Source organism: Elephantulus edwardii, unplaced genomic scaffold (assembly GCF_000299155.1).
Source record: "Elephantulus edwardii isolate Elephantulus edwardi_28Jun2011 unplaced genomic scaffold, EleEdw1.0 scaffold00161, whole genome shotgun sequence".
Lineage (NCBI taxonomy): Eukaryota > Metazoa > Chordata > Mammalia > Macroscelidea > Macroscelididae > Elephantulus > Elephantulus edwardii.
In genome coordinates, this window is record NW_006399911.1 from 2677536 (window position 1) to 2688449 (window position 10914).

The 10914-nt window shown below is 42.5% G+C and overlaps 1 pseudogene; it reads right to left on the minus strand.

Moving 5' to 3' along the window:
- Positions 1-4343: 4343 nt before the first annotated feature.
- On the minus strand, positions 4344-4694 carry LOC102843041 (annotated as a pseudogene).
- Positions 4695-10914: the final 6220 nt, after the last annotated feature.

Consider the following 10914-nt stretch of genomic DNA (forward strand, 5'->3'; position numbering starts at 1 on the left):
AATGGTAGTCTACACAATATTTGTCATTTTATGACTGATTTATTTTGCTTAGCATAATGTTCTCTAGATGTACCTATGTTAGGCAGCATTATATGAACTTGCCATCTCTCTCTGGTATTGCACAGCACTCCACTGTGTGAATGAACCACAGTTTCTTTAGCCATTCATCCACTGACAGGTGCTTGGGCTGTTTCCATCCCTTTGTTGTTGCAAATAATGTTGTGTTAACTATGGTTGTGTATATACCTGTTTATGTCACAATTGGTATTTAATTGGAATGTATGCTTGTTAAACAAAAGAAAATCCATTGCTGTCAAGTCAGAACTAACTCGTAGATGACCCTCCAACTTCTGAGGCTGTAAATCTCATGGGAGGAGAAAGCCATGTTTCTCCCGTGGAGTTGTTGATGGATTAGGACTGCCAAAAGCATGTGGCCTTTGGGCTAACAGTGCAACTCTCTCTGTGCTGCCACACCTCCAAAGCTCGCTAGTAGTGGGATTGCTGGGTCAAATGATATTTCTATTCTTAACTTTCTAAGGAAATGTCAAACTACTTCCCATAATAGTTGTACCCAGCAATATATGGGGGTCCCAGTCTCTCCATAGCCTCAGCAGAGTATGCTGTTTGCTATCCTATTGAATGTTCCTGTTTTTGCTGGGTTGAAATAATATTTCATTGTTGTTTTGAATTGCTCTCTGGCCACTAGGTGCTTTCTTCATTGAATACAGGTGTGATTTTAATTAACAAGGAAGAATGGAAAATGGGGGATGCTGACTGCCAATAAAGATCTCATCCATGGATGGTCATTCTAGCAGAAAATGGTCCATATTTCTAACCTGTAATAAAGTTACAGGTTAGTACCAGATGCCCATGTGCTCATTCTCCGTGCAGATTACCCCATTCCAGGAGCTGGAACGTTCATATTCACCACCAGAATATCTCCTCAATATCAGGGAGCCAGGAAGTATTACTGGAATTATTGCTCTGAACACTGCTTGATGACTGTAAAATCAGATCAAATGGACATGGCTTTTACTGGGATATTTTACCTGGCTTATAATGAGGCCTCATGAACAAGCCTGCCCAAGTAGGTCAGCACTCCAGGGACCTGATTATAGTCCATGTCACTCACGTCAAACATCTGGCTCCCTGACTCCTCATTTGGCTGAGCATCTGTGCCCAAATCCCCTTTTCTCTTGTCACATTAGTTCTTCTGCTTTGATAATGTCATATCTTTGGTTTGGCCCCGAAGGCACTCTGTCTCTTACTGTTTGTGTTCATTTTATTTAAGGAGTTTCACGGTCCCAAGGGGCCCTGTTCCTCTCCTTACAGGGGTGGCCAAGGGTGGAGAACCTCTGTTGACCACAGAGGGCTGTGGCTTCAGGCTGCGGGCGACACTGTAGGGCAGTTTATTCTCAGCATCCAATTTGAAAATGAGCACCGATATCCCAGGCTGTTGATGAGCTTCAGATTTACAGCATACAAGGAGTAGCTGGACGGTTTGTAGTTTTTCCCCAGAGAAGGAAAGAATAAAGGGAAGAGAATACCTGTATAACTAACAGTGTCACTGTTGTGTTGAATTCAGGAAGCAATTGAACCAGGATTAGTGAATAGAAGTTGCAGGAGGACAGATTTAGCGTGAAAACAGAAGCTACCAGCAAAACAGAGTGTATGCTTCCTGGCTGGAGGGTCATTCATCAGACACGAGATGTGCTGGGCTGGGTAGGGTGGGATGGACATGTGGGTGGGTGTTCTTTTGTATGGATGGATTCAAGGAACCTGTCAAAAGAGACAGATTCCGGAATAAAGTTATTTTATTATTCAGCCTATATAAAGAACTCCTAAAACTTATCAACAAAAGACAAACAACTCAATCAAACTAAGAGCGAAGGGTCTGAAAGCCATTTCATCAAAGAGGGTCTACAAATAGGCAGCAAGCACTTGACGTGATGCTCAGTGTCATTACTCATTAACTGCAGCAAAACCATCACTGTCAAGTCGATTCCTACTCACGACAGCCCTCCATCGGCTTTCAAAGCTATAAATGGGTTTCTTTTTTTCTTGAAATCTTTCCCTTGGAGGCTATACATTTTAATGGGAGCGAACAGCTGCATCTTTCTCCCACAGGGCAGCTGCTGGTTCAAACTTCTGACCTTTTGCTTTGCAGCCTAACATGTATCACACCATGCCACCAGGGCTCCTTCAGTAGTTGTTAACTCAAAACCTCACTGCCATCGCATCAGGGCCAGCCCTCCATTGGTTTTGAAGCTGTCAATCATAACAGAAAGAGACGGGCTGTCTGTCTCCTGAGAAGAAGCAGGTGGGTGTTAACCACTGGAGACCCAGCCATTTGGATAGCAGTGCAATACGCCACAGAACTCCATTCTTTAGTCTTCAGGGAGATGCAAATAAAAAAAAAAACACCGCACTGAGATGTCACCTAATTCCCCCTAGAATGGCTGGGAAAGAAAGTAAAACAACAGATGTTGGTGAGAATGTAGAGAAACTGGAATCCTCCTGCATTGCTGGTGAAAAGGCAAAATGCTACAGCTGCTGTTGTAAACAGCTTGGTACCTTTTCAAAAGTTAAATATAAATTTACCCTATCACTCTCTAATCCAAAAAAATCTAACTAGAAGAAGTGAAACTGAAAATGCAAATAGAAGCCTGTACACCATTGCTCATTGCAGTAGTATTTACAACAGTCAGAAATGGGGTGGGGTGGGGGGATCCAAATGTCTATCAGAAGGCAAATCAATAAACTGAATGTACACACATTGGAACATTACCGAGACATAAAGAGAAACGAAGTCTTTTTTTAAAATTTAAATTTATTATTAATTTCAGTAAAAATTTACAGACTTTAAATTTCCATTCATTCATTGTTGCACTTTTCTCCCCTCCCAACCCTCCCCCCTAGTACACTATCCTCTTGGAAAAAGAAAAGACAAATTCCTTCATTGTTTTACAATCCCTTCCCCCAGGTCTACTCCACTATGCAGACTTCACTCTAGACTCCTGTCATGACAAAACTACCTAATCACATATTCCTTTTAAACAGTTTTCTCCCTCATCTATTTCAATGCAGTATATACATTATTGAACTCATCTTTCTCAGTCTCTCCCCAACCCCAATGTCAGTCCTGCCAACAGTGGCACCATGCACTATTTATACTTTGAGATATTTCACTCAGCATACTGTCCTCCAGAGCCACCCATTTTGAATAAGATTGCATGAGTTCCTTGTTTTTCAATGCAGCATAGTATTCCATTGTGTGAATATACCACAGCTTCTCTATCCATTCATTTGTTGATGGGCACTTAGGTTGTTTCCAACTCCTTGCTACTGTGAACAAAGCTGCACTAAACATGGGTGCGCTATATCTGCTTGGATGTCAGTTATGGTCTCTTTGGAGTATATTCCCAGTAGTGGAATTGCTGGGTCAAATGGTATCTCTGTTTGTAGCTTTTAGAGAAAGCGCCATACCACCTTCCACAGTGGTTGCACCATTTTACACTCCCACCAACAGTAAATAAGGGTTCCCGTTTCCCCACAACCTTAGCAGCATTTGTTGCTTGCTGTTCTGTTAAATTGTGCTATTCTGACGGGGGTGAGATGATATTTCAGAGATCTTTTGATTTGCATCTCTCTTAGAGCTAGGGATTTTGAACATTTCTTCATGTGCTTGTTGGCCATCTGAATGTCTTCTTTGGTGAAGTGGCTGCTCATATCCTGTGCCCAATTTTCAATTGGATTATTTACCTTTATCTTGTTGTGGTGCTCAAGTATTTTATAAATTCTAGATATAAGTCCCTTATCTGACATGTCATTACCAAATACTTTTTCCCAGTCAGTGGCTTCCCTTTTACCCTGTTGGAGCAGTTTTTGGATGTGCATAGGGATTTGATTCTTTTTTTTCCCCCCAGCTTGATGGTTTCCTCTTTATTGATGTGTCTCCAACCTTCCCTTTTCCACAATTCAGTCCCTTCCATACACCCCCAAAGAGAAGGTAAAGAAAGGGATTGTTGGGGTTTGGACCCTTTGTGTACTTAGAAAGGGAACAGAAACCAAAACAATCACTGGCTGTGAGACTGACAACCAAGAAATATGAAGCAGAGTAGGGAAGGTGACAGAGAAAGGTAAATGAAGAGAAAGGAGGTACTAGGGGCCATTCTCACCATCACCCCACCTGTAAGGAGGGGCTGGAGAAAACCCCTCAAACATGAAGTAGTACAGGTCTTCAATAAGGGAAGTTGTTGAGCCTGAAGGGGGAGGCCAAAGAAGGGGGGCACCTTTGTCTATGTAGAATGGGAGGCCTCCCCCCCACCTCAAGGGCTGCATCTTCACAGACTGTAGACACTTTCATCACTGTAGGCAATGCATAGAAAGAAGTCTTCATGGTGTTCCTGGTACAGCTGACCCATTGTGGCATTGGTGGGTGGAATGACATTGTTGACAAGGAAAAACAAGGCATCTTCAGCTCGGAGATGAATTCGCTTCCGGATCAAGAAGTAGAACTGACCAACTGTGAGATCAGAAGGCACCAGATATTTCTTTTTATCCAGATCTCCCATCCGAGCTTTGGGAGCCTTCTCTACTATCACCGGGACCCGGTCGGGATATTTCTTTAGGATCTTCTTGCCTTCAGAGCGGCACTTCTTGAACAGATGCTCCTCTTTATACACAAACTTCATCCTCCCGGACCGGGCTGGTCTGGGCAGGGCTGAGGGAACCTGGGGGTGGGGTGGGGCGACTCGTGGGCAGACTCCAGGGATTTGATTCTTAGAAGATCCCATTCATCTACTTCATCTTCTCCTGGTTGCAGGTAGAAATGAAGTCTTGATAGTTGCTAAAACACATATGAACATTAAAAAATGCTGAGTAAAGTAAGTCAGACATAAAAGGACAATTAGTATATGGTTCTACTGGTAAGAAGCTGTGCTGCAATCCCAAAGGCATGCGGTTTGAATCCACCAGCTGTTCCATGGGAGAAGGTTGGGCACTCTCCTCCGGTGTCATTTACTGCCTCTGAAAATCTGCTGGAGGATCACGTAGAGGTCATTTCCTACTTGAGGTACTAAAAAACAACCACCGATATTAAATATGTACAAGTGAAGCTTATTAGTGTTATCAGGGATGGGAGGTGTGAGGGAGAAGGAGCGTTTAGCAAGGGGGTATTGAATGAATTCTGGAATAAATGTGTAATAGGTACTAGTGACAGTTGCACAAAATGTTGAATTATAGAATGTTTGTTATATATGGTTTTATCACAGTAAAATAATTAGAAGAAGGGCCTGTTTGATTGGCTGAAGGGCAGAAGGGAAGTTGGAACTGAGCTGGATGACCAGTATGGCAGAGGAGTGAGGAGTAAGACTGGATGTGGACAGTCTGGGGCTTGTGGCACTATGAGAGACCCCTCTGCTGATAGACTAGGGCTTAATGCCTGAGGATGATGCTGAAAGGCATACATTTTTTACAGCTTTCACTTCCTTTTGTTGATGAAGCTTAATGCATAGTGATGAGTCTTTTCTCTGAGTCACAATTAGGGATCTTCTTTGTGGCTTCTGAGACTGAAGTCCTTTCTGGACTCTGGCTAGTGGCAGGCATCTTGGGCACAGGTCAGCATCCTGACTACCTTGACCTCTGCTTGCCCACCGCAACTGAAGTCACTCCCTCAGATGTCTGTCCAGTCTTTCCAACGGAGGCCCTACAGTCTGGCTATTTTCTCCAGTGTCTGAAGACTCGACTCTATAGTGCAGGTACAGTAGTTATTAGAATATTTTTTATCCACCTACTGGAGCCTGAAGTTAAAAAATGACCCTTCTTTGTTTGCACTATCAAACACACACACACACACACACACACACACACTTTTTAAAAAATTAAAGATTTATTGGTTTACATATAGTCATTCATATATATTATATTATATTACATGCATGCATACGTTTTTAAATTTTTATTGATTTTTGACAATAATTTGTATTTTTCATTCATATACATTGTGTTCCATATCGATTCTCATGTATACTGAGCTTCTTACAACCATTTATATGCACTATATCCTATATAATTACAGTTGTTCTATGCCGATCAGTACACTATCTTTTTCAAATCCTTCACCTTAATTCATCTTCTTTGCCTTTTCCCTTCCCCTTTTAGACTTTTATACACATCTTTCTGGTTATCCTTCTACTTTTACAATAATATTCTCATTCCATATTTGCCCTTATGAGTTATGAGTTAGTTCACTCAGCACAATGCTTTCTAGGCTCTCCCATGTTATATGGTTTATGAAGTCACTGTGTGCATGTGCACACACACACACACACACACACACACACACTCTTTAGTAGATTTCACCACTGTACTTCAGAGAGGTTTCAGAAAGGAACTGTAGCCTCTACACTCTTCTGCATGGTGTAAGCCGATCATGCAGAACCATCTGCAATCCAGGCATTTAGTTTTTCATTCTTCAGCTAACAGCTACTAGGGAACTCTCCATTAGGTCATAGGAACAGATTGGAAGAGAAGAGGTAACGTGATAGTAGTAGGGACGATGGCCATTTGGGTCATTTCTTCCAGTAACTTACTTGTCCTGATATCTTATATATGCCTTTCATTTTATGATGAAGTGCTTCTATGTATGCCCAATGTTATGACTCTCTTACTACTAGAAATAAGATATACTTTCAAGGCACATTTGGAATCCTTGGCATCTTTCATGCCGTGCTTGATCTGTGATTCCAAACTCTGGAGCTTGTATTTTTCTTTCACTCCTTTGTTTAGTGTAAGTAAACTCTACTTATTGCTGTCAAGTCAGAACTGACTCAGGTCACTCTCCAGTGGGTTTTCAAAGGCTGTAAATCACATGAAGAAGACTGCCCAGCTTTCTCCCCACAGCTGCTGGTGGATTTGAATCACCCGAGAGGTGTTACCTTTGAGCTGGCAATGCAAGTTCCTACAGGTTTTCTACTAAATCTTCCTTTAGCATAAGCAAGTGCTAAACAGAGCAGGGATGGCACGGCACAGGGACAGCTGTATCTTCTACTAATTCCACAAGGGAGAACTATCCCCATTGACAATATCCAAGTACAGAATTGATCTGATGAGGTCAGACATGTCTCCCACACTCCTGTACCTCCTTTGACCATTTAGAACACCAATCATTCCTGTCAAGGCTCTCTACTACTGGGTCTCCAGTGCGTTGCAATGACCACACAGAAACTCACAGAGCTATACTCACAGTTATGGTGTTTATTAGAGCTGAAAAGGCTACAATTCATGTTGGCAACAGGACTCAATTCCTCAACCAGGATAACTTCTCAAGTGTGCTTGTAGGTCTTTGACCTCCAACCTTGTGGCTTATGTCAGTGTACAAAACTTTCTTAGTCCTTCCAATTATAGCATCTCTACCTGAGTGCTCCAGCCAATGCAGGTAAAGGCTCTTGGCTCTTGTTCCATGGGATAGCAGTTCCAAGTCAGCTCTGTCTCACATTGGTCGCTGGTTCTCTGGTGTTGCTGCTTCTTGTCTAGGTCCTGGTCTGTGGAACACAGGAAATCTGTGCTCCTGAAGGGCATATGCTGCATTCTCTTGCTGGAAGCGAGATTCCCATCTTTTGATACTAAACTTGTTCAATTTAAACCTAGTGGAGAGGCAAAATGGACCAATCATTCACGTTTGCTTTGTTTGCATGTTGCAACCCAGTCATGTGGTGAAAAATCAAAGCTGATAGTGAAGAAAGCCATTTTGACAGTTAGTCCATTGTACCACATGAGCCACTCAACCAGTTTCTCTGTAATTCTTATTCTGACATAACTATAGAAAAGCATCAAGCATATAATCACCCAGTGCTTCACTTCTTACAAATACTTGTATTTTGCATATTAAAGTCGCCACCTCATGCCATGGATTATTAAAGCCCTTGTTATGAAAGGAGCCAGAGTCATCAGCAAACCAATTTAGAAAACTCATCCTTATAATTTTGTTTCTCTAGAATCACATGTAATACCAGCTGGGTATTACCAATGAAGATTTTAGGTAAAAATGCTTAGATAGAGATATATCTATAAATTCACATGCTTGTTATGTACCATTGAGTTGGAACTGACCCATAGCTGATCCTCTTGCAGATTTTCAGAGGCAGTTAATTGTATGGGAGGAAATTGCTTCTGTGGAGCATCTGGTGGGTTCTAATCTTGTGCCTTCAGGATTGCAGCACCACGTTTTACCACTAGGCCACCAGAGCTCCCTCACATGCTTGTAGAAGCTGACACATTTCAAAACCAGGAAGTAGACATCAGGCTGGAGACTTCTCTTCACTTATGTAGCTACAGGGGCTGCCAAACCCAAGATTGGCAAGTTAGATGGCAGGCTACTGGCTTTAGAAGCTCTCATGTCTAAGATTGGAAGACAATATGACAGGCTGCTGACTCAAAGCTAAATGGAGGTCAGAGAGTGACTGTTGAGATGCAGGCTCCAGATGAAACAAAAACCAAGTGAGATTTACCAGACTTTCATACATATTGCATACAGACCACACCCTTCAAGGAAATATCCTTTCAACTGATTGGCTGCTCAAAGCAGATATCATAACGGAGGTGACATATTGTGTCTGATTTTATCAAGAGAATGACTGTATAATAACTTAGCTGCCAAACCAGAGAATCATGTGCAGCCAAGTTGAAACAAAACTGCAAGCATCACAGCCATTCTGTTTTCAAAGTATGCCCTTCTAGACCCTTCTGTGACAGCTTCAGTGTGTCAGCTTTGGTCTTATGACTGTCTTTATGCCCTAATACATAATGTTCTGTGGTCCTGAGGTTGGGTTGGACTATGCTTTTAGCTCAAGTGCCTACAAGCCTCTTCATGAAGGATGCAGCACACTTCCCTCTTCAGTGATGCTTAGTCTTTCAGTATCATTAGGAGAAACTCCTCAAGGCAGTGAAGCCCAATCTCAGGTCAGTGGGACTCAATTTCTTCTTGGGGTTTCCCAGTTGTTGACAGCACAGTGTCCTCAGAGGTACATACACAGGAAACTAGTCCACTAGGTGCCCACAAACGCTGTCCATTCCAAGCAAAGGTTATCCAAAGTGACTGCTTTGTGACATTTTTAGATAATTGTCTACCATAAAAGGGTGATTGGGGTATGTCTTAATCCTCTAGTGCTGCTAACGAAAGTACCACATGTGAATGGCTTCAATAAGCAAATTTATTTTCTCAGGAGCCTAGAAGTCTGAATCTAGGGTGCCAACTGTGGGGGAAGACGTTGGTCTGCTCCTGGGGCTTACCATCTCTCTTCCGCTATCTCTCCTTTCTCATGGCTAATTTGAATCTGTTTCAGATCTCAAAAGAGATTGATTTAGGACACACTTGAGTTACACTAATCTTCCCTCATTAATGTTAACCAGGGAAACTCATGCTTACATGGGACTCTAACCAAAACCACCTCTTCAACACATACTTTGGAGAGACCCAATTTAATCTGCAATAGTGTAAAATTAATGATGATTTAGTAAGACTCATTCATAACTTTGCTCAAAGCTGGATAGGTACACGGCATTAAACCCTACGGAAATTCTTTCTTACTAATGTTATTTAATTATTTTATTATTTTAAAAACATTCTTTGCTTATTTAATTTTTCTTTCTCCCTCTTTTTGTTTTCCAACTTACACATATATTTCACATCTTTGCAATAAAACATGGTTACAGCAGTGTAAAGGATTGGTCTATCCAAAATATTTCGCCTTGATCCCAGACTGAGTGGTACCATCCATCCTCTCCGCACTGGGATACCCCCAGACCTCAGCCACACACTTGAGACACTGTCACGGCTTGGCTGTGGATGAGCCCACTGTATGAGTCCCCATGGTGGGCAGATCCCCGGTCGCTGCAGCCTCAGAGATACAGACAACCATAGAGATAGATGGTCAGTGTGTCTACACACAGGCACAAGGTGGTGAATGAAGGAGTCACATTGATAAGTAATGATATGTCCCTGGCTTACTATTGTTTTTTAAAATGATGAGATTCCCTTCAAACCCACCAGATGCTCCGCTGGAGAAGGAGGAGCAATCTCCTCCTGTACCAGTCAGATCTGATTCAACGGTACACACACACACACACACACACACACACACACACACACACACTATGGTTCTTGAGGTTTCATTTTCTAAGAGTCCCAGTACAATCTGGGTTACTTTGTGTTTTTTATTTTGTTTTTAACTTGTCTTCCAAACATTGTTTGAAGTATTTGAATAATTAGCATACTTATTTTATAAGCAAGTCAGAAACCAGAAAGAGCCATTGCTAAGAAACCAGAGATGTTAGCATGAATGTTTTACTTTTACCCTTGTTTTAAAATTAGCAGTAGCACAAGGTCTGGCTGCAAAAGACTCCTTGCTAACTGGCATGGAAAGCAGTCATTAGGGAAACACAGTCTGGGGAGGCTCTCACCACAGCTGAGCCATATGGGACTGCTTTGCTTCTACATTTCTCTCTACCAGGAGGTGGCAGGGAATCAGACGGATTCACTGATCAGGGACCAGGAAAGCTGATGAAACTGTTGTCATGTTCACAGCAGCCCAAACAAAGGAAATCTGGATGGATAGGAAAATAAACTTGTGCTGTTGACAAATGCCCTGGGTTCCCCAGCAGCGAGCATCTCAGAGGCTCTGAGGTCCACGAGGGAATGTCACTCAACGATGGAATAAATAGCATAGGAGATGGTGGGGATAGGCCAGAGGCTTACCAGACAAATGACCTAGCTATCCTTCATCCCCCAACCCCATTGGGATACTGAGGAATGGGATGATCCCAGGCCCTGTAGTTGAGCTCTGCGCTTCTCCATGTCTCTGGAGGTGCCCTGGGGTGGGGGTGGGGGTATGAATTGAAGACCACCTTCTGGCT